Genomic DNA, 25,730 nt, shown 5'->3' with positions numbered 1-25,730 from the left:
ACTTTTTTTCAAACAAGAAAATCCTATTTTTTCTCCCTTCCAATTCTCTTCCCCCATTGGAACAGAAAAAAGAAAAAATATGCACAAACAAAAGATAACTATCATATACTGTCCCTCTACTTCCTCTTCTTCCCTAACTCTTATCTTCTTTAGGCTAACCATTCTTATGTTCTTCAACCTATCCTCAAGTTTTCATGGACTCAAGGCTCTTTTAATATCTTGATTGCCACTGCATAGACATTTTACAATTTATTAATGTCTTTTTAAAACTGCAAATAAAACTGCAAAAATCAGAAATAAACACAATATTCTAGATGGAGCCTGACCAGGGCAGAATACAAAGAGATTATTTACTTCTTATTTCTAGAAGCCTTAGATTAACACCAAATATCATTGACTAAGTCTGAGTTTACAATTCACTAAATAGAGAAGAAGCTCATTAGACTAGATTACTGCAGTGTTCCAGAAAAGTGATTTGTTTAAAGGGGCCTGAAAGATAAGCTGGGGTCAGAGTGTGTAGTGATGTGATCTCTGGTATGGGGTTTGTCACCAAATGAAGGCAGGCACCAAAGTTGGGGTTCAGTCATATGAAGTATTCACAGTGGCCATTCTCTTTAAAAAGGCAGATTTACTTAGGGAAATAGGTAACAGACAAAAGGAAGGGATAAAATAGGCACTGGCAATGATAAATATAAAATAGAGTGGGAGAGCACACGAAAGACAAGTTCCTCAGTGGAACTCACAATTACCTAGGAGAAAGGGACTTATCACCCTAAAAGAGTTGGCTAGCTGTAAGGAGTAGAAATGGGGTTGGGGAGAGTTAGGGGAGATATTATTTGGTATGGGGGAAGGTCTCACAAGGCAGAGTGCCGTGGTGTGTCATGGGCTGAGGCTTGAGTTGATGCACTGAGGTCCCAAGCATGTGAGACTAAATAGTAATTGGATCATACTCTATTAATATATAAGCTTGGAGAAAGAATGACCCCTACCCACTCTTTGTGCAAGTCCTGATGTGTTGTATAGGAAATGATGATTTTGGTGGGTGGAGGCAGGGGAGTGGAAAAGGAAAGGGAAGGGGAGACTGCTCGCATTGCCATTGCACTGGCCCTTCAGCTCAGATCCCCTTTGTTAGCTGGCTTCCTGTCGCAGCTGCCCATATTGCTATCACAATCTTTTTCCACCTCTTCACTTCAGTAAAGATTGAAGATTTTTCCCTTAATCTGAATTCCTGACTCCGGCTGATTTTAAATACGTGATCATTACAATTATAGTAGAGAGGAGAAACAGAGACATTAAGACACTGCTCCAAAAACAAAAGAAAGGGGGAGCCACAGGTAACTCTAGAGAACTTCTAAATCTAACCCTTTATACTATTAACTTCTTGATTTTTGACAAAGATGCACTGGCTCCGGCAGACAGGTTTTATAACCCACTGGAAGGGCAGTGTCCAGTGTGAGCAGCTTCACTATCTTTAGATAATCGCCAGGTGATGTGGAGAGACCCAGAAAGTGGTGAATGGAAGGGACCAGATAGGCTGACTGCTTGGGGGAGAGGGTTTGCTTGTATCTCTACAGGAGGAGAAGGGATCAGATGGGTGCCAACGAGCTGTATTCACCTTGTCCATCACAGAGAGATGGAGCAGAACTTGAAACGAAGGAGAAGACCAAAGAAATATCGGGTGGTTCTGTTGCTGATTGTGCTTACCATTGAAAGAGCGTGGCAGTTATGGCGTTTGACTCATGGACATAGAAAATTGTTGGATTTCAAAATCCTCAGGAATTATTGGATTCTCTGAGACATGATAAGATTGTTGTAGGACTTGAAAACCCTTAGGAATCTTTGGATCCTTTAAGACATAAGACTTGAAAGCCCTCAGGAATCATTGGATTTTTTGAGAAATGATAGACTGTTACAGGACTTCAAAATCTGCTGGAATCACTGGATTCCCTAATACATAAAAAGACTGTTGCAGGACTTCAAAAACTTGGGGGGATCATTGGATTCCCTGATGTGAAGCAATGGACAATAGATTGGTTTTGGACTATCTCTTGGCTGCTGAAGAAGGCGCATGTGTGACTGCTGTTTACATACTCTCCTTCTAGCACTTCTGGCAATCTTTTACAACACCATGTTGATTTATATTGTTTGTTATATTGTTACTTATGTGTACAATTGATGTTTGTTATACCACATCAAGCCTGCACTGACTGTGGGGAGAGTCATCACTAATAGCCTCTGCGTTATTGCTATGTGCTTGTGTAATACTTCCCATGCTGATGGGTTTGTGCATAATAAGACCCTTGGTAAGACCCTTGAGCCCAGAAACCTGCTAGCAACCCCCGCTTCCCTTTGGTGCTTTTCATCTTCCTTCCTGAGATGTCAGGGAGGGCGTGATTATCTCCTTTATAATGCTTTTACCTCCCTTCCTGAGAAGTCAGGGGGTCGTGATCACCTCCTTTTCGGTGCTTTCACCTCCTTTCCTGAGAAGTCAGGAGGGTGTGATCACCTCCTTTCCTGAGAAGTCAGGGAGGGTGCGATCACCTCCCCTTAGGGGCTCTGACCTCCCTGAGGAGTCAGGGATGGCATGACCACCTGTGTTCTAAAACAAAAGAAAGTGGGAGTGGTGGGCTGATTCAAAGGAGGGCAGAGGGCAGCAGTCATGGGATGGCCCATAAATATATTTTATAGGGAAATTTTAACCTCAGGGACATGACTGGCATTTCTGACAGGGGATGGCAAGATGAGACTGCTCCAGACCTCTATGGAGGGTGGTTGCAGGGGGTTGACATAACTTGGATTTCAGAGTGAAGAACCTCTCAGAGAGTAAGAACATGGAGCTAAACTCTATCAGAGCCATCTGGGTGCCTGCCTCAGGATCAATTTTTTAGTTTCTCTAGGTCCAAAACATCATTCAGAACCTCTTCATTAGTGCTTTAAAAGCTAACTAAAGCAATGTACTCTTGAGTCTAAAGGCAATGGTGAACTACTGAAATTGCTTAATACAAGAGCATAGGGTCAGAGCTTGATTTAAGGAAAATTAATTTGGGATGTGTGTGTGTGTGTGTGTGTGTGTGTGTGTGTGTACACTTTGTGTTTTATATCTCACTATCTTTTCCATTTTCCCAAAACCTACACCTACCATCTTTTTTAATCTAACAGTCCCAACAATAACAAAAAGGAAATAAATTTGTTCTGATACAATTTGATCCCGCTAAAAACATATTGGATCTTTGTAACTATATTTATTTTTTCCTGGATATTTGTTCATTAGCATATCCATAAAGGGACAATCTAAAAATTTTGTAGGGATTTAAGTCAAATTCATTGGCCTATAATTTGGAAAATCTCCCCTCCCCCACATGCCAATTATATAGGTAGGACTGGGAAATGGTCACTACAAAACCAGAGAGGGAGCATGGGGTGTTTGTGAATTTAGAAAAGAGAGACTGACTAGAATATGGTGCAGGATATTTAGTTTGTATAATTAGACTAGAAATGGAGCCTGGAGCTAGGTTGGAAATTTCGTGGTTTTCAGCTGACTTTCCTAAGTTTGATTCTCATGTTTTCTTCTAAAGTGTGACTATCAGGCCTTCTCTACATATATAAAATGAAAAGAGTACATTTCTTATGAATCTTCTTAGATTCTTTCTTAAGAAATCATTGGGAAGAAATTAGATGGCAGAAAACAAAATTTAAAGATGAGAAAACCAAAGCCTAGAAAAGTTAAATGGCTTGTCAACATGACAAGGCAGTAAATAACAGCACACATAACATAGCCCATGTTTTCTAATTCCAAACTTAAGACTTTTAAAAGTACGACACTACCTCTCAAGGTACCCTACTCCTTTGGCTCACTTTTATGAACTGTTAAACAGAGACTAAAGCGTATTCTGTTCACAGAGTTATTGTGAGCAAAAAAAAAAAATACTATATAGCAAAGTGCCTTGAAAAGTCAATATCATCAAAGATGGGCAGAAGCAGCTACACCCAAAGAAAGAACACTGGGAAATGAATATAAACTGCTTGCATTTTTGTTTTTCTTCCCGGGTTATTTATACTTTCTGAATTCAATTCTCCCTGTGCAACAAGAAAACTATTCGGTTCTGCACACGTATATTGTATCCAGAATATACTGTAATCTATTCAACATGTAAAAGATTGCTTACCATCTGGGGGAAGGGGTGGAGGGAGGGAGGGGAAAAATCGGAACAGAAGTGAATGCAAGGGATAATGCTCTAAAAAATTACCCTGGCATAGGTTCTATCAATAAAAAAGTTATTAAAAAAAAAAGAAAAGTCAATATCATGCACCTACAACTATTTAATCAAACACTTACAAGATTTTGCAACTAATTAGCTAACTGGAAGCAATTTGGGTAAAAAAAAAAGAACAAAAAATTATCATGGATGGTAGCATTCTGTGAATTTTTCAGAGTAGAAGGAGTATCCTTTTGAAAATTCTTAAGATATATGAAGGATTTTATTTAATTAGCTCTTGCTTATATTTGATGGGAGTGAGCTTGAGGCATAAATAGTAGTTGATGGAAGCTAAAGAGTGGCTAACTCACCTTATGATTTATCTGAATCAGATCTTGAATTAAAGTTTATTGACAAGCTTAATCTGCTTAATTATGGCTTTGGAAACATCTTAGCTTGCATGCACAGACTGACTTTGAAACAATGCACATCCTAGTTTTCCCTGAAGTAAGAAAAATGACCAACATGTTAAGAACTGGGGAAATCATTAACTTTAATGTGCTAAACATGAGGCTAAGGAAGGTTGAATCAGAATACTCTGGAGTGAGTATTAACCTGGGTCCTTCCTTTCCGGAAAAAAAAGACCGAGCAGTCTTTGTCTTTGGTCCCAAAACAGTTCCTTAACTCCTGTGAATTCCCAGAATATCAAGCACACAATTCAAGAGTAAATATACAAGTTCACTAATGAGCCAAACATAAATCATTTTTTGATGTTCCATGGCATTGGCGAATTTACTGCTTGTTCCCTTCCTCTTCCCCATCCCTATCAGTATGAGTCATCTTGAGTCAATTACAACAATATAACTAATCTTATATTTGCTTAGATTTTACTCCAAGTGCTAAATTCTTTTCCCTTTTGCCTAACTCCAAAAGAGAAATGTGCCTGTCTAATTTGCATTACATTTTGCTATTTAAGTAAGCATTACATGAAATATGCTACTTATAAATAAAGAATACTTGTCAGAAGCTCTGTTCTTCAATTAAAAAAAACAATTTTTATAAATTGTTTATTGTTCAATGTGGTTGTAACTTTCTTATTTTTAATGTTAGTGTGGTTTAGATGTTTTTGCTACCTTCATTGGAAAGAAACGACTTTTTTTTTGGTATCTTATTTAAAATGTAATGGTTCAGCATCAAAAAGAGGTCCACTAAATGTACATAAAGATCCCTGTAGACTACATATGGACTTGGAAAATTATCTATTAATATAATCTGTGTCTTATTGTAGTTTAATTCATTTTGTATACTATTTCTCAATTGTATTTTAATCTGGTTCCCATGGAAAGTATTATCAGCACCTGTTGGCCAAGTCTAGTTTGAAGGATCAAAGTTGACACATCTCTTTAATTTAAAGCTGATATATTATGGGGAACAGACTCAGAATTCCATCATGAGGGCCTGGAGAAAACAGAAAAAAATGAGAGTGCTTTTTCTCACTCCTCTGTCATATATCATATCCACTTGCTCCAGTTGTGAAAGCTGTCTTGTTATTGCCGTCTCATAGAAACAGAATTTCTGGTTACATTCCACTCACAGAACTATAGACCAAGGTAGACATAGACACCAGTGGCTTTTTTATTTACCCAAGAAGCTTGAGAAGCCTAGCATCAAATGGCAGCAATAGTATTCTTTACTTATTTGTTGCATTTCTGAATGCTAATAGAAGCTCTTTGTCCTTTAATTTCTATCCTGTGCTTGTAAATCCTGAATAAAGTGGAACTCTTCTCTGTTAGGAGCATTTTCCAAACTCTTCTTGTCCCACATCCTTAAAAAGAATTGCCATCTATGACATCCTGGGGAGATTCTTCACCATTTAAAGCTTACCTTCATTATTTTCCCCATCTTCTTTCATATATCTTAGCTTGATAGAGGTATTTACTCTGGGACATTTCAACTAAAAAGATATCTTGGTACACAGTGGGGAATAATTTTCACTTCAAGGACACTTTAAGGGGAAAAAATGAAGGTTTCCCCTAAGAAATAAAGTAAAAATCTGGAGGAAAACCTGTGAATAAAACATTAGTGTTCTAATCTCAATTCCACTTCACAAAGTCATATAAACGTTCTTCAAGTAACAATTTGACATCGTGAAATGGTGCCCTGATGAGTAAATGTTATGGTAAGAAGCTCAGCAAGCCAGTTATTTTCGACATGTGCCTGGACTAGCTGTGAACATGAGGCACACAACTACTTCATTAAGAGTAGAAGACACCAATCATTGACAGCTGAGGAAACAGGCTTTCCTCTCAGCTCTGCAAGCATGGATCTTTGCAATGCCTCCTGCCTTTTGGCAAAACAACTACCCCGCAGTGAGCTGCCTAAAATGCTGTTTTAAGTCAGATGATAAGTGGCTTGACCCCCTCCAGCTCCAATGCTGATGGTTCCCAAGAATGCTAAACACTATGGACTTCAACAAAGTGTAAAATGTGCAAGGGAACACAATGGCTACAGCAGCTACTAAAAGCCCTTTTCAGCTTAGATGCTTAAACAGTGGGAACAAAGAACGGTTACCTGTAGCTGATCAAAGTCACCAGATTTAATTTGTAGCTATAAAGTGTTTTAACTAAGTGTTAGCAAAGAGGCTTATCCAGTGTTTTCTGGCAAAACCATTTCTAGAACTCCACTTTTGACAGTAGTCTGAAGTCAAGTTTATCTTATGAAGATAATCTGAAAAGGAAGGTAACCATAGATGCATTATTCTGTAGCCCTTGATAACAACTGCTATGAGAGGCATGTCTGTTTTCTAAACAGCTGTGACCATGAGCAATTTCCTGCATCCATCCATAAAAAATTAAAACATTATCTTCTTTAATAGCTTAAAGACCTAGGTTCCAATTCTACAACTTATAGAACATCTTTTTGTAGCATTAAAATCAATCATTCTTATCTAATCTAGTACACATTTATTAGACCCGTTCTCTGCATACACAAACTGCTGTGCTACATGATGGAGATAAAAGGCATGAGAAATTAGCAAAAAAATACATTTTGGTCACTTGACAATATATTGACTACTATTTGTTCAGGTTGATGGTTTGCATCATGTAGCTAATCCAAAATAGCAAATCAACCAAAACATCTTTGAAGGGTGTTTAGATCTTTATACTTAGATGAGCAGCTTTTGTCCTGGAAATTCAAATTTCAAGAAAAGTAATGATTCCTATGGAAGCTCAAAGTCATCGGCTTTAATTTGGAAAAATAGAAGTTTTCAACTAAGTCAATGTTAATGATGGTAAATATAGTGGTAGTCTTGCAAAACTATGCAAAACTCAGTTTTTAATCGTTTTTATCCTTGTAGTCTTAGAAAGATAATCTGAAAATCAAGAAATTGCCAAATGCCCAACTTCATAGTCTTGATCATAAATGTTATTAGAAATTTGTTTGTTTTCTAATTATGTCTAATTAAGTCATCTCTTCTTGCCTTTCATTCTACCCTCTGGAAATGAGCAAAACAAGTCTAATCTTTCTTTAACATCAGAGATGTTAAACATATGGCCCATAAGGTCCATAATACTCTGGAATATTCAGGACACATATTACACTATAACTAGGAAATATTTAACAAAATAAAAAATAATAAAACATAATGTTGCATCTAAAAACTAAGTCAATATGCAGCTGAAGCAAAAGAACTTTATGGAAGTATTAATGGTTCCCATTGCTATTTGAGTTTGATACCATTATTCTTGATGACAACCCTTCAAGAATTTAGACATGTTTCTACCTAATTTTTTTCTTTTCTAAGATAGACACCCTAAACTTCTTCAGTGGCTCTCTATATATCATGAATTCAAAGCTCTTTCTCATTATAGTTCCACTTTCAAGCATGTCAGTATTGTTTCAAATAATATTGTGCTTAGTACTACTGCACACATGTTTTGATTTGGAAGGAAACAACAGTACAAGATAAGTTGGTTGCTGTCCTAGTGCAGTATGTCAAATTGGGTCTCTCTCTGCAAATTTGATAAACATGCTTTCTGCCTTTATCCAAATAATTAATAAAATCTTAAAAAGTACACATCTATGGGTCATTCTACTGTAGACTTCCACCTAAAATGACATTGAATTATTGATGACTTTTGGATCTTACCATTTGACTACTTCCAAATCCATCTAATTTTACCATTGTCAGATCAAATATCCATCTTTTCCACAAGAATATCATAAGCAATTTTATCAAACTATAATACCAGTAAATGTTGTTGTGGCAGACAGTTGGCCAGAAATAAATCCTTTATGTTTTTCCTCCAAGCTGGGTAGGAGCAGAACTGAATCTTTCCCAGGCTTTTCCTATTTTTTCCCTATGGAGTAGTTTTTTTGGGGGGAGATGGTATGTTTTTTCTCTGACCACTAACCTCTCTTTCCTACCCTTTTGCTCTCTGGAGATTTCATCAGTCACACCCTTTTGAAACAACTAATTCATTTTTAAGAGCAGAGCAACATAATAGCCTTCAGGTTCATGTGGCATATTTCTTTATTTTTACAAAGCTTATATTAGGGGGAAAAAAAGTGTGAATATGGTCATAGAACTTCCAGTTAAGATAATCCAAGGCCATCTTCACACCACACAGTTCAAGTTACAAGGAAAGAAAGGAAACACACATTTATTAAATGCCTACAATATACTAGGCACCTTACAAATATTGTCATTTGATCTTTACAACTATCCTATTAAATAGGTGCTATTATTATCCCATTTTATAATGGATGGAATAGAAAGAAAGATTAAGTGACTTATCCATTATCACATAGCTAATAAGTTTCTGAGGCTGGCATTAAACTATTGGACTGCAGGAACAGTGCTGTATCTATATGCTAAGGTAACCTCCTTACTTTTAAGCTTTCATTTATGCGTTGTCTTGCTCCATTAGAAGATTGACTGGCTTGTATTTATATCTCTAGTGTTTGCCACAGTGTCAAGAACATTGTAAATTCTTAATAAAAATAGATACATACTCATATTGTGTATATATGAATTATATATATATATATATGAATGTATATGTACATATGTGTATATACAGGTATGTACATATATGTTCATATATACATAATTCATATATGATATATATATCTATGTGTGTATATATTTTTCTTTCTCTTTCTCCTAACATATAGAAAGATGTTCAGCTTGCTAATTTAATATAAATATGTATTTACCTCTGCCTAACTCCAATACTCTTTGTGTTTATGATAAAAATCTGGACACAGGAAACATATTTTTATGAAGAAACCAGAGATGTTTAGTATCTCTTATTGAAAAAGCACAGCAAGGAGGAATAATGGGTAAAAGAAATAATCAAACTTTTTTAGTGTAATTTCCCTCATTTCTTGAAGAGATGGGTACAATCTTTAGCTTCAGTGTAATTCTTATGTTTTGAGATGTCCATAGAGGCTCAATGACCATCTGGAATCTTTGTTCTCTGCCCAAGTTCAGTTTTTTTTTCCACTTTCTCTTTTCAGGCTCTTTCTATCTTAGTTCTTTTAATCCCCAAGTGGTAGTTGGGGACACTCTGTCCCTATTGCTATTGCTGCAGATCAAATTTTATAGTTCCCATTCCTTTCTCTTAGACTACAGGTATATTCCCTTGAGAACTCCCAGACATGATTCAAAATGGTAAAAGTCCCAAATCTCTGAACTACAAAACTCAGGATGTCATGAAGTATCATGCTCACCTTCTGTGATTACTGCTTTCTCTTTTAGGTATTCACCAGCCATCTCATTAGAATTGAACACATCCTGAATTTTGTTAAAAGCTGAAGTCAAGTTCATTGGCCAGAATTTAAAGTGGAAAAGTTTTCCTTTTTAAAAATCTTCTAGTCCCTCTTTCGTTCCTTATTACTTTTCAAAAATATCTATGTCTTATATGGCAGATTTCTTTCAACATCCTTTTAAAACATCCCGAAACTGAAAATAGTACCCTAAATAGGCTCTGCCCATTTTACTTCACAACAGAGCAATTTACATATTTCATTTTAGACCTTGTGTTTCTCTTTATATACGCTAGTTAGCTAGGTGGTACAGTGAATAGAATATCAAACCTAGAGTAAAAAACAAAAACAAAAACAAAAATAGAAACAGCAACAGAAAACAAATGAACAAAAATATCTGAATTCAAATCTTGTCTCAGATACTTACTAATTGTGAAGATCTTGGCAAATGACTTAATTTCCATTTGTCTTAGTTTCTTCACTTATAAAATGGGGATAAGAATAATTCCTGCCTTACTGATTATTGTATTGATTACATACATGAGATACTAATTGTTAGCACACTATTTGGCACATAGTGGGCTCTTGTTTCCTCCCTTCAATATTGTTTTGGATATGTAGACTGCCATATTAATTTAATTCTTATTGAATTTGGATTCCACTAAACTCTCCATATTTTATTCATATGGATTATTGTAAAGTTGTATATAATTGCATAGTCATACTTTTACTTCATTTTTTTTTACTTTAGAAGTTGATTTTGGGGAGATTTGTTGATTTTTTGTAAGACTTTATTTCTATTAAATTCACTTTTGAATTTAATTACATTTAGTCAATCATTCAAATCTTTCAGGAATATTTTTTTTCCAAATTTTGGATCCCTACTTCTTTCCTCCAATTTCTGGCCTTTCCCAACTTTGTGAAATCTGTAAATGTGATATGTTTCCCATTTCTATTCCCAGGATCCTTGTACTGGGAAATCTTATTGTTCTGCAAGACTCAATCAACTTTGGTAATCACTCCTTATCAGTGCCTTCTGTTCTTCTCACTAAAGGGCATACCCATGAATTTCAAAACCTCCATACATGAAGGGGATCAAGCAAGAAATGTCTTCATTTCCCATCTATATCTCCAATCCTTTGGAATCCTCTATCATTTCCTGTGTTCTTACCTTCTTCCCCTTCTTCCCAATCCCTATTTTCAGCTTACTTTTATATGTTGTTTTTTCTTTTTGTTTTTAAGCAACTTTAGGGGAGAGACTATCTTTCTTTTTACTTTTTGTAACTCCAACTAGTATATATAGTTCCTGGCAAATAGTAGGTACATAATAAATATTTATTGTTTGACTGATTGATATAAGCCTTTTCACATATTGAACAACACACTGAATAGCATAAACAAAAACAGATTTGAGGGGGCATTCTGATGGTAATCTCTATCTCAGTTGACATCAGTTCATTAGTGATTATTCTTTATGTCCAATTTGTCAAAGAATTTCATAAGTACTTATTGAAATACATTACTATCATCTACTCAACTTTTCTCCATTTTGTCCACAAGTATAGTATGAGAGACTATCAAATGTTTTTTATGAAAACTAGGTAAACTATGTTTATCACATTCTTTTGATTCATCAATCCTTGTCAAAAAATAGGAGTATTTAGTTTTCCATGGTATGGTCTTGAGAAATTATGTTAGCTCTTTTTGATTACTTATTCACTTTCTAGATTTTTATTAATCACTTCTTTAATAATACTTTTGAGGATACTTCTAGAAAGTCAAGCTGCATAATTGCAGTCTCTCCCCCTTCCCTTTGAAAATAACACAATATGTCATTCTTTAATCTTTCTGTAACATTTCTATTCTCCAGTCTTTCAAAGATGAGTGTGAGCACTTCAGCAATCATTTCTGAAAGTTTTTTTGGTAAGTTTTTTTTAAGAACTCTAAGATATAGATCATGTGAATCTGCTGATTTGAAACTATCAATTAAATACTCTTCTTATTTATCTTATTTTCAACTTCTTGAAGACATTTCAAATCTTGAGTGATACTATTTGTGTGACCATTGGCAAGTCACTCCCTTTCTATGGACCTCAGTTTCCTCATTGTAAAGTGCAAAAGTGAGATCCTTTCCTGTTCTAAGTTCTATTATCTATAAGAATAGTTTATCTGTAACTATTCACTAAAATTATTTTAAAGAGTATTTTATTCAAACTCTTTTTTGGCTTTAATAGTATTTTACTTTTTCCCCAATTACATTCATTTTTTAAGATTTTGCCTTCCAAATCCCCCCCATTCCCTTCCTTACTTCATTAACCCTCTCCCCAAGACAACAAGCAATCTGATTTAAACTATACATGTACAATTGTGTTAGACGTAATTCCATATTAGTCATATTTTGAAAGAAGAATCAGAAAAAGTGGGAAAATTTTAAGAAAGGAAAGACAAAAAACATATTTTTAAAGTGAAAATAGTATGCTTTGATCTACATCAAATAGTCTCCAAAGTTCTTTCTCTGGATGTGTACATCCAAACTATTTAAAGATATACTAAAGTAATATATTTTCAAAAGCAAAGAAAGTTAAAAAAAAAAGACTTTGTACTGCTTCTGATATATCTATTTTCCACTTAAATGTAAGATATCTTAAGCATCATGTCTAGAACCTTCAATTATTATTCAATAAGATTATTCTGTGTACAAGGAATAACATGGGTTATGGGAAAAAGCAATGAATTCTATTTCTGCTTTTACCACAAATGCCTTATTTCTAGTTTTATCATCAATGTTTTGTGTTATATTGGGCAAGTTAACTTAATTTTATGTTTCTTCACTTGGAAAATGGAGATGATAATAGTTATATTTGTCTACCTGACAGGATTGCGAGGAAAACTAAATGAGACAATGTAGATGGTAGTACAATGAAGAAATCCATTAAGTGTATTTAAGGACAAAGCACAAATAAATGACAAATAATTTTGAATTATATTGATTATAAATAATTTGATTAGCAAATACTTAGCATTATGAAATATTCCATTGACGTGATGAAATGACAAATATGTTATTTTGTAATGACTTCTCAAAGATTATTATTCCAAATATACCTATTTGTTGTAATGCTAAAACTGACTTTAATTAAAACATTTTTTGATAGTAAAAAATATCATTTAGTGGAGCCAAAGGTGGAAGAGTAAAGGCAGGAACTAATCTAATCTTTCTCCAAAATTCTTTCAAATAATGACTCTAAACAAAATTTAGAGTGTCAGAATACCCCAAAAAGCAGAGTAGAACATATTCCAGCAGAAAACAACTTAAAAGGCCAGCAGAAAAGATCTGTACATCAGGATGAGAGTCCTGATGCAGCCCTGATGCATGCAGTCCCAGTGAAGACCCCGTTAGTGCAATCTCACTCCTGAATCCAGTCCTATCCCTGACCTCACTCCAGTAAAGCAGGATAAATTCTAGTGAACCGCTGAATCAGTGGTTTCCAGACTTCTCAGACCAGAGACAGTTAAACAGGACTTAGAAGTCCAGCAGAAAAGACCTGGCAACAGGATGGAAGTCCAGTACGCAATCCCAGCACAAGCTGCCCCCGCCCCCGCCCCCATGCCAGCAAAGCAGGACTTTGTTGCTTTAACAAATCTTATAACTAGATCTTTCATCAGAACTGGCTCAAAGAGAAAATAACATACATATTTGCAGTGGTGTGGAAAACTATTTCTCTGAAGGAAAATAGGAGGGGAATGGGATACAGAAAGCAAGGAGGGTGATAAAAGTGAAGGAATATGTAAAAGGTAGTGGTCAGTAGCAAAACATTTTTGAGGACAGACAGGGTGAAAAAAGAGAATAAATGGGGGGGATAGTATTAAATTATATGAAGCATGTTTCTCTGATAAGGCCTAATTTCTCAAATATAGAGAGAATTGAGTCAAATGTATAAAGAAAATAAGAGCTGTGCCCCAATTGATAAATGACTAAAAGATATGATCTATGCCCAAAGTGTTATAAAATCAAGCATATCCTCTAATCTAACAATACCATTTCTGGGCATGAATAACAAAAGAGATTTTTTTAAAAAGGAAATGACCAATATGTATGTGTGTGTATTTATCTATATAAACACAGCTCTCTTTTTGAGACAAAAAACAAAACAAAAAAAAAAAACAAACAGAAATTGTGGGTATGCCCATTAATTGGGGAATGACTAAATAAATTGTGGTACATGTTTGTGATTTAATATTATTGTTCTATGGGAAATGATGAGCAGGATGCTCTAAGGAAAAACCTGGAAAGTCCTCCATGAATTCAAGCAAAGGAAAATGTACTGTATACAAAGTAATAGCAATGTTCTGATGACCAGCTATAAATGATTTTGCTATTCTCGGCAGTACAATGATCCGCAACTACTCTGAAGGATTTTTGTTGAAAAAATCCTTTCCATACCTAGAGAAGGAACTGATTGTGTCTGAATACAGACTGAAGCATTTTCTCTCTCTCTGTCTCTATCTGTCTCTGTCTCTGTCTCTGTCTCTCTTAGTTTTTTTTTTCCCCCAATCAGGGTGGGAGATCTGTGTTTTCTTTCACAACATGACTTTTATAGAAATGTTTTGCATAATTTCACATATAGTTTCTTAATGGGGGATAGAGGTGTCCATAAGAGAGAGAAACTGGAACTCAAAAGTTCTAAAAAGAATTGGAAAAAATGCATTAAATGTAATTGGGAAAAATAGTGAATAAATAACTTTTTAAAAAGAAAGAAAATACCAGCACTAAGATATTAGCATTTTATGTTAGAAAATTTTGTTTATAAGTCTAAAGTTTTTATTCTTAGGGATAACCCTAAGAAATCTTGCTTATTAATACACAGAATAGGTATAATGATAACTTCTTTGTTTCCTAAAACAAGAGCTAAAATAAATTGTTAAGAAAATATTTATTTCTAACAATTCCGTGGAATCTTAGAAGGGAAAACTTGGAGGTCATCTTAATCTAACCTTCAAATTCATGCAGGACAAGGGATCAAGCCTGTAATTGAACACTTCCAGTGATGAATAAAGGCTATATTGCTTAATTGAATAGTTCCAATTATTTAAAATTATATTGAATTGAATTATAATTTGCCTCTGGGTAAACCCTTTGGTTTAGGGTTGTATTTTCTTAATCTTATACAGATGAAGGTAAATTATTTAGCCACATGACAATCCTTAAAAAAAAAAGATTGAAGTCAGCTATTAAGGATCTTCATATTATCAGTAACCTCTTCAGTTTCAGACTTCTTAGCTCCAATTTTTTCAATTATTCCTCATATGACAGGGCTTTAAGAATCCTTTTTACCCTGTCATTTTTCTCTGAAAATACTCTAATTTATTGATATCCTTAACATAGAGCAGTATCATTGAACATAATAATCCATGTGTGATTTACCCAATGAGACAATGCAATGAGAACTAGCACATTTTTGCTGTAGACACTATGTGCCAATGAAATATAGAAATCATGGTCTACTTTTGAAGAAGTCATTGCATCTTGTTGACTCACATATACTCAATTCCCTCAGTCTAATTTTATTGAAAAAAAAGGTAATCCGCATTAAAAATTCAAATACTTTACAATATTTTCCAGATGTTCATAAGCTGTATCTAAATTGAAAAATGCCAAATAACATAAATCACAGTCACTTATATTTTAACAAAAATGAGGAGAGAGGCCATGTATTTATATACATCTTCTCAAAGATATGTGTATGTACATGAGGGTGTAATCATAGTCCTTCCTACAAAGGAAATAGTAAAATCTAGAGTATAATGAACATGAGACAAATGCCACAGAAATAAATGAACAATGAAGTTTTCAAGAACTCAATCCATGAACTTACTATGAACACTACTCCAATACTTTTTCAAAATGCTTGCATGGAAAATGATCAAATGTCATACAAATATAAAAGTGTTCATTGCCACACATTTCTTGATGTCTCCATTATTATGTTTCCATAATTATTCATATTAAACAACATTTGTTTTTTGTTGAATTTAGAAAAACCGATGTGATTTATTTTTAGTTTCTGGTAAACATTACATACAGCAGCTGCAAAATAATTTTAAGGGATGATCCACTAAAGAGTTCAAAGGAAGAAACACATTTTGTGTGTAAAAGTTAATTAAACAATTGTAAGGAAATGTTATCTACATGTACATTTATTTTGGAGATTTTATATATATATATATATATATATATATATATATATATGTATATGTGTATATACACATATATAAATCAATATTTATAAAACTTTAACATATAAATGTAAAATCCATGCAAAACATAGATTACTACAACACAAAAAAGGAGATTTTAAAAAATCATTTTGTGATTCTTAATTTATCCAAAATGGGAACTTTGAAAATTAGACTTTGGTCATAATCAAACATGTTGGCTATAGGGCAAGAAGGCTGCAATGTAGATTTCTCCATGCTGATTTGACTATAACTCTAATACTTGAAAACAACTCTCTCTGGGAATAAGGAATAATTGAATCTCTGTGCTAATGCTATCCTGGTTTTCTCTTGATTAGAAACTTCCAATTATACTAACACTTTACACCATGTACCATCCATCCACTAGGAAATTCGCAAGGGCCATCTTATCCTTGGGACTTAGGTCAAACCTGAAAACAAACAAAGAAAAAAAAAGCCTACAAGGCCAATGAACTAATCATTTTGTCCTTTCTTTTATGAGTCTTTTTCAAATTTTAAATGCTTTATTAATATTGATTTTTTTAAGTTATGGAACAAAGTAAATAGGAAGATTAAGCAACTAATAGCAAGCATAACGTAATTGATATTAAAGGTACCTAAAGGTTAAATTCCTCTTGTCCTGACAGGTGCACAAAATCTTGTAGTCACATATTGTAGGGTCTGACCATTTAACCACATGACAAACAAACTCCTCTATGACAACCAGATGTAGGCATTGCCATGGAATGAAATTATCATTTTATTAATTACCCTTTAATTAGTTGATACAGCAGAGAACATGCAGTAATTTAGTCATAATTGGCTTGACTGAGACTCAGTACTTAAAAGGATGGAATCTGTTTCTCCGATTACTTGTTATGAATAACAATTGTATCTGTGACAATGCAATTTTATTATGGAGATGTAGTGTGCATTTCAAACAACTTTTCTGTACAATAGCACATTCAGCATTTAAGTAAAACTCAATGGAAAAGAAATCAAACAGGGGTTTGCAACTGAAGCAATCATTTTCTCCTGTCCCATGATAGTCTAATACAAATGATTATGATGTTCATTGTCTGTCAGGGCTACATCTCTCTTGCTTTTCATCATTTGAAAAAATACAACAATCTTCCATGAATGTAGATAGTAACAATATACAGTACTGAGAGTAGTGTAAAGTCTTTTGAATCTGCCAATATGATTAGATTCAGTTTTGATTTACAATAAAATATTCAAAATGTTTTCCTAGTTTAATTAGTGGATTCCAAAAATAAGGGGTTATTGTCTTTGCCCTCAAAGAGTTTGCAAAATGAATCAGATTTTGATTGAAGCTGTCAAAGATCTTGAAAAAAGGTGAGATTCTCTTGTGTATCATATATTTATCTTACCATCCTTTCCTTTTTGTTTACATACTAAAGAGATGGGGTGTGACCAATGTCACCTCTCACTTTTGGGTTTCAATTTTCCTGTACAATTCTGCCCTCTCTGGCTAGTGTTGCCACCATTTTCCCTGCCAGTACCTACATTGCCAGCTTAGGGATGTATTTGTGTACCAAGTGCTAGCCTTTTTTGTAATTCTTTCTGAATTCTTTTTTGATTAAAAAAAATTCTTTGAGGTTGCTTAGATCATTTATATATTGAAAAGAACTTTTGGCAAACCTCTGCTTTTAATATTCTAAAATTGTGTTAATCCATATAAAACCAAAAGTGTCCTTAACTAGACTGCACTGTTACTAGAGCTCGACAGTTGGTTTTGGAAGACTATTTAGTAAAACATGAGTAGTAATTAAAACAATGACATTTTAACTTTCCTATTAGAATGGTATATTACTAGAATTTAGCTTGGCAATGTGTTTTAGAATTTTTAAATTACAAGAAGCATTGTATATAATTTGTTCTTTGGAAATTGTTATTTTTGCCAATTGTTATATTGTGCTTTTTCCCTTCAATAAACTATTCTGCCTTCTTGATTACTTTCTTTGAGTGTCAGATGAAAGAATGTGAAGATTTAGCAATATACTTTTATACCTTTCACACAAAGATAGGACATATGCTTCAAGAATCAGAGATATGGCAAATTTCTCTTATCCTTTCCTTACTATAAGTTCATTGGCATTGACATTGACAGTCAATTCATCTTTCCCAATAGCATAGGGATTTCTTCTCAGAAGAATTAAGATTTAGCATCAATATTTACAGGTATTATTTTTATTGATTTAAAGTTGAACACTTCTTACCAACATGTTCATATGTAAATCAGAATTCAATGTCTATCAAGATTCAGGGGATATAGAATTTATCATTTCCTCTCTCTCTGATACTTATACTTGGGATATTTATATGTTGGGAGCTCTCTATTTCTCCTTCTATCCAATATCCCCTTCTATTTCTTCATAGCCTATGTAGAAAAGAGTCTGACAGTAGCATCTTAGCTATCTTTTAGTTAATATCAATGTCATGATTTATTGCTGATAATGGGACTATATTAAGCTATTTTTATTTCTAAAATCCTTTTGTCATTAAAGCAGCTCTAAGAGATATAGGGAATATTATTTCTCCAATTTAGTGTGGAAGAGTAACTGCTACAATCAATTTCTTTTGAAGTAAAAACACAACAAAAAAATAACAGACAAAAACATTGAAAAGAAAGGATTTATTGCTAAGAAAAAAAATCTTGTATAGTTGTTTGAAATGTTCAAGCAACATTAGAAATTATACTATTTGTTTTTATTCCTGCTGAAGTGTCACTAAAGTACAACTATAACTAATATTTATTAATTGCTCATAGTTGAAATTTTCCATCTTATGGAAACAGGAGCAAAAAACCAGGAAGCCCAAACATCCTAAACAGAGTCACTCTCACTTAACTATGTTCAGACTGAAACTTGAAGGGAAAAAATGGCAGAGAAATAGCTCAATTCCATGTGACCATTTTGTATGGATACTGCCTTTTAAAACAGACCAGGACTCATTTGAGCTTTTCTAAAGTACTTGTAGAGTAAAACAAGTGAAGATAAAAGTGATAAATGTTACTTTTCTATTTTTCTCTCACTCTCATTTTTTTTTTTTTACTGTGCACTAGTGATTATAGCACTGCTAGATCAGAATGAACAATTAACTGTCTAATTATTCTAGTCACACCAACCCACAATGAAATCTTTATTCAGTGTTTACAGCGATCTTTGGCAGAGGCTGTCTTGCTGTTTCTAAACTAAGAAAAACTGCACCCTTTGGCTCGTCTCAGTATCAGCTGCCTTGGTTTCAGCATTGGATGCCAATAATCAGCCTTCTTTTTCTTCCAAAGTGGGCATTTTTTAGGGTGAAAAGACCTATTCTCATCATCCCCCCATATATTGTGACTGATTTATGTTCTATCCACTGGGCCTCTTCCTTCCGTATCTTTTTACATTTTTCCTCACTCCATAGAGTAACACCCGGCAAAACCTATTTTAGGTCCAACATTGTAAAAATACTTAACCAAACATTGCCCACAACTATCAAGGAAAGAAAAATACCACCATTGGTTTATTTGTAGAGAAAGCTCAAGGGAATCACTTCTACTCTGCCAAACTACTCATTTTCTAACTCAAAGGTGTTCAATAACTTCTCCACTAGGGCATAATATATCTACTTTTTCTCAGCATATTTTTCAATAGCTTGTTTTATTATTTAAAACTATTTACTCAAACCCAAAGACAGCTGCAAGTCTTCACAAAACTTGAGTATTAAAAAAAATTACAGGTAAATAATGGAATGTGTAGAGCTTTGGAGGATTTCTATTTCACTTAAGACAGATATATATATATATATATATTTCACTTAAGACAGATATATATATATATATATATATATATATATATATATATATATATATATAGTCAAAGTCAAAACTTCCCAAAGTTCACTCTTGATAGGCTGACAGATAACCAGAGGCAAAAAGAAAACAGCAAAAACTTTAGGTAGCCTCCTTTTGTCAAGATGTTGAGTTGACCTTTTTTTTTTATTTGGGGAATTGGAGAGAGCAAATGATGATTTTCTTCTCTCTCCCCTGCATATACATAGTGCAATGCTCCCCTAACCTATTTAGGATAAATTTTCTGATATCCTGAGATGGACATCATCACTACATATACCTATACCTCAAGCTCTTGCACTTTCTATACTTTCAGTGATGAGTGGTTAGTACGTTCACTCAGCTTTCCAGGGAAGAACTGGGTCATAAAATTTTACAGGGGAGAAAACTAGAGAGGGCGGTTCAGTAATATAAACACTGATTAAATCCCCCAGAAAATCTCCCCAAATGAAAGTTAATATTTCTCCAAGTATGCACGAAAATGTCAAGAATGCTAAGTCATTTTTATGTTTGTAATTTTCTTTTCCATTTTAATTTTATACTTTCACATGACGTGCATACTAAAAATGAATGTCTTTAGCCCCAAGAGAAGCAAACTTGTCACTAAGTTCTTCATGGACTGGGAACAATGGATTAAGCCATTTTCAAGAATGTTCAAAACATTTTTTGATACAAAAATCTTCAGCATTTCTCACAATAGTCCTATTAGAAAGGCAGGGATTATGGACTGTATTTTTTCAAATAGGGGAAAATTGAAACCCTTACAGGGAAAATTACTTGCCAAAGGTCACTCTCAAAGTCAGTGACATAAGCATAAAGTAAAACATAGTGTTCCAACTCTGTTTCACAGTCTATAATATTTTATACCCACTGTGCTTTTTGATTCTTTTTTTTTTTTTTTAACTTTGGAACAGCAGCATAAACTCACTGGGAAAGATAGTGTGCCTTACCACACTTCTGGCCATCTTAGTTAACTTTGATACTTTGCTCTCAGGACCACCACTGCTCTGACTCCATTCCAATTGCCATATATTCCTGCCACATATATTCTGGGTGCTTGAAAAGCAACGAGGATTCTCTAGAGACAAGAAGCTGTAGGTGCAATTCACAGGCTTCCTTCTGTATTTTCAAGCAAAGCTCACTGTGTCTAGTGAGCATGCCCAGTTGGACTGCAAGAGTCACAGTGACCCTTTGGTAAAAATTCCAGTTCTCTAAGGTTGAACTGAGGGGTGAAAGGAGAAAATAAAAGGGAGCAATATTATGAATCAATTATCAGTAATGGAAATGATTTAGGAATCTGATGAGGGATGGCAGAAGCTAGGAAAAAGAATATCAGTTTTGGAAAAGTATCAGCATAATAGTTTCAACTTTGCCTTTGTTGAATGGAGGTGAACTCTGGAGAAATACTCATTTACTCAGGGACAATTTTCACTACTAGTAGATTTATTAGCGTCTTGAGGACAAATAGATAAGGATGGGGATGGGAAGGAATGCTAGATGGTTTATTTAGAATGTTTTGTGCATTTGTGTTTATTTGCTAAAATAAAGTAAGAGCCAATTTGATGCCATTTTCCTCAATTTTCCCATTCCTGATCTTCTGCTTCTTGTCTGGAGTTCATTTCACCTCCTGAATAATATGCGTTCTCGCCTTCCCAGGTTTCCTTTCTTTATTTGCCTTTCAGCACTCGAGATAACCTGGAAAAACGCTCCAGCTTCTGGGCGGGTGGAATAATCATCACTGGGCATGCTTAGTACTCACAGCAGATTTGCTTTTGTTAGCCTGAAAGTTTCCCATGTATAACCCCCACTCCATACGCCAACTAGGAGACTTCTTAACCAGGAGCAAAGTATAATGGTAGTTGGAGTTTGGTGATGTCCGGTAGGTGATGGGGAAGCGGAAAGTGCACGACAAACATTTTGTTCCTCCTCATGTTATAGGTAACCCCGTTTAATAAAAAAGGTATGGGGGTGGCATCGCATCTCCCAAACTCAAGGAACTTGATTTATCAGACAGCCCAAAAGAGAAGTAACTTCCTGCCTTGGACCTTTCACCTATATTTAGGGTGAAGGTCTCATTCCCTCCGTCTTCTTTAAGGAAGGGCAACCCTAAATGTAGCTCTACTCCGGGACTCAGCCGCAGCCCGTTGCTCCTCAAGTGAGCTGAATGGAGACGCTGCTGCCAAATGGGAAAGTTGAGGCTAGAGCTCAGATGCCTCCTTTCTGTCACCTCTCAGTGCTGCGGGAGCTCAAGGTCCCTTATTTAATTCAAATCGACCCACCGTCCACTCTGCCCCTTCCTTCCTTTCCCCCTTTACTCCTGCAACTATGGGACAGCGCAGTCCGCGGTTTCCTTTCCCCAGGTTACAAAGCGCTTTAGATTCTTTAAAAAAATCTTTAAAATCGAAGTCGCCACAAAGCATCTACTATCGTCCCCCCACTTGTCACCTCAAGACATTTGGGGCAGTTGCGGTAGCCGCAGCGCAGAGTACCAGATGACGAGAGCAGCTTCATTCCCCCCACCCCATGCGACCTCCTCCGTCCCCAACACAGATAGAGAGGAATGTTAGCTGACCATTCCTGTGCTCTGAACCCCGGACAAGCGGACACCCCAGAAGCCGTGACGTTACCTCTCCCAGATAGTGGACTCCTCAGAAACCTTCAGTCCCGGCGGCTCGGAGGCTCCCTCCCCGGGCGCCTAGCTCTCTTCACATCACTGCACCCGCCATGGAGAGCTGTTTCTGGGAAGTCCGTTCCTCTGTTTCTTCCTTTCCGCTTCTGTTTCTTGCTCTCCTTTTCCCTCTCTTTCTGTTTTCACTTCTCCCCGCCCCCACTTCCCACTCTGCCAAAAGTGTCACCACCTCACGCTCGCTCTTCTGTATTTTTTGCAAAGTATCAAGAGTTAGGTCGAAATCCCCAAATTGTTCTTTAAGCCCACCAGCGCCTCAGTCACTCTTTTCTCCAGTCTCCAGGTGCTCAACAGGGGGATAGTGATGTAGAGTGATCCAAGTCAGATCTTCCTGAGCAGGGTGCAGCGACCACCTCTCCCTTGCTCTTTCCCTAGTCTAAGTGGCTGCTGCCTGCCGCTGCCACGGGTACTCATTCTCCTGCTCATGAATATTCTGACAGAGCCTAATGCTGTTGAAGTAAATTGAATTAGCCAATTGGTGCCAGGAATGTGCGCTCCTTCCTTCTGAGGAGCTGTCTGGAACACCACCAGATGAAAGCAATTAGTGTCCAGTTGGCACCCTGCAGTTTAGATTAGGGAGAGGCAAAAAATGGGTTAATTCTTTAGAAATTAGATATTGAAAGTAAGTGCATTTCAACGTGTAAACCTCCCTATGGTTTGGAAGAATAAGGAGATTTGAAAGTGGGGAGTTAAACTGGAGATGGGAGTAGGAAAGTATTTGTTATACCGACCTACCCAAAACATTCACTATACCCAGCTCTGTAGTTACAGCAATATAGAAGTTTCACTGTTCTAAAACATAGTTCTGGAGGAGGCAGCTGAAAGGGAAGGGATAGAAAAGGACAGGCAGAGATGATGAGTGAGATGAGAATAAAGCAGAGTTCAACCCAGGAATTGAATATAGAAAGGACTAGAGTGATTTAGAGAACGGAAGGGGAAGACAGAAGAGTGGGAGAGATACTAAGAAAAGGTCTCACAGACCGCTTTTAAGTGTTTTTCCAAACATTCAAGTTTCCTTTCACTGTTAACTAAAGTCTCCTTGACTATTATACAGCAAGTTTTATGTGTGGGAGCAAACAGCTTCTCTACATTTAAAATAAATACCTATCTTCTTACAGAACATCTATTTCTAAAATAATAATGATAATTAAAATGGTGATAATAAGGAGGACCACAATGTTGTTGATATTGATGATATTAGCCTCTACCTTAAAAAGTTAACAAAATATTGCCATCATCTTAGGAAAATAAGGTTAGATGACAAATTTCCAAGTTCTCCTTTAACTTCTCTCTTTAATCAATTTTTGTTTTACCCCATCAGCTTTTAGAAAGAATTCATAGATCTATCATTTTGCCTGTCTTCTCTCTTTACTCATATTTTACTAAATCTGGTTTTACCACTAGTTGTCAACACTTGAATTATTTAGCTTACCACCAAGTTAACATAGTTTATCAAAATTAGAGGTCATATGACCATAGATGTAGAGCTGGAAAGGACACCAGAAGCTATTTTCTTCAAGCCTTTCCTTTTACAGATGAGGGAATGTACTTAAGCCCTTAAGATGGATGTACTTCAAAACTCTTTCTTTGATAATGTTTTAAATTCTCATGGACTTTTATACAAGACTCCTCCACCAAGTTCCATACCAGCATTTATACATATTTATAGAACATTTCAACTTAGAACTGAATTCACTACAGTCTAAAACACAACTCCGCCCCCCCCCCCCTTGTGGCCTTTTCATTCTTCTGATTTCATTATTTATGGCAATCTATACCAAATATCTTCCTCATTCAAATCATTGGTTTTATCTCTGACTTTTCACCTCTACTATAGAATAGATTACTAACTTTTGTTGATTCTGCTACTTTTGTTGAATCTCATATTCCTCTCTCCAATCCATTCTTATTGCCATTACCCTAATAGAGTCTCTCATTACTACCATCTAGACTTAATTCATGTAGACCTAAAATAGATGTACAAGGGCAGTGAAGCCTTTCACCAACTTCTAGAAGCTAATAGCCAGGATAGAGTAAGAAACAGAGGATTTGATAGTTGATACTAGTCATGATAGGGAGCTCCAGGAATTTATCGAGAAGTCAGAGATATAGTCAGATCTATATTTTAAGGAAACTAATTTGACAACTGAATGAAAGATAGATTACTACCAAAAGAAGATTGAGACAAAGATATAAATCAGTGAATTATTGCTGTAGTTGCAGTAGGAGGGTCTCCACCAGGATGGTACTATTATCAGAGTAAGAAAGAGATATTATAGGAGAAATATTATAAAATTAGAAAAGATAGGACTGGACCCCTGATTGGTTAAGAGGTGGAAGTGAATGAAGAGTAGAGAATGACATTTAGATTATGAGCCTATGGAACTGGCAAGGTGGTGATACCCTCAAGGGTAATAGGGAAGCTCAAAAGGAGAAACAGTTTTTCATGGGGAAAATATTGAATTTAGTTTTGGACATGTTCGGTTTAAAATGCCTATAGGACATCTTGGTGGAGATGTTGAATAGAATGCTGTGAATCTGGAGGTCAAGAGAAAGATTAGATTTGTAAAAGAACTCTGAAAATAATCATCATAGGGATCATAATTAAAATCATGTAAGCTGATGAAATCACTAAGCAAAATAATATAAAGGGAGAATAATAAAAGATCCAGGACAAAGATTTGGGCAAACACCCGACTTTAATGGGCATGGCCTGGATGAAGATCTAGCAAGGGAGACTGAAAAGGATCAGTGAAACAGACAAGAAGAGAATCAGGATAGAGTAGTATCATAGAAAACTAGAGAGAACAGATTGTTAAAAGTGAGAAAGTGAATTAGCAAGGCCAAAGACTTTAGAAAGGTTAAGAAAATGAGGGTTCATATGTCTCATTTTTAAAGTGGAAGATAATCTATCAAATGACTTCAATTATAATGTATTTTATTATAAATGATTGTTGAATAGCTACAAAAGTAAGAGATTATT

General features: G+C 35.3%; 1 protein-coding gene across 1 annotated transcript in view; it reads right to left on the bottom strand.

Annotated features, from left to right (window-relative positions):
* The window catches only part of CDH20 (cadherin 20), a 286,461-nt gene extending 263,265 nt beyond the window's left edge, over positions 1-23,196 (bottom strand). The window contains exon 1 of the mRNA XM_051969897.1: positions 22,689-23,196. The gene's annotated coding sequence lies outside the window, so the exon portion shown is untranslated. The remainder of the gene's footprint in view (positions 1-22,688) is intronic.
* Positions 23,197-25,730: the final 2,534 nt, after the last annotated feature.

The sequence above is a fragment of the Antechinus flavipes genome, chromosome 1 (assembly GCF_016432865.1).
Source record: "Antechinus flavipes isolate AdamAnt ecotype Samford, QLD, Australia chromosome 1, AdamAnt_v2, whole genome shotgun sequence".
Classification (NCBI taxonomy): Eukaryota; Metazoa; Chordata; class Mammalia; order Dasyuromorphia; family Dasyuridae; genus Antechinus; species Antechinus flavipes.
This window is presented reverse-complemented; position numbering and strand designations above follow the sequence as displayed.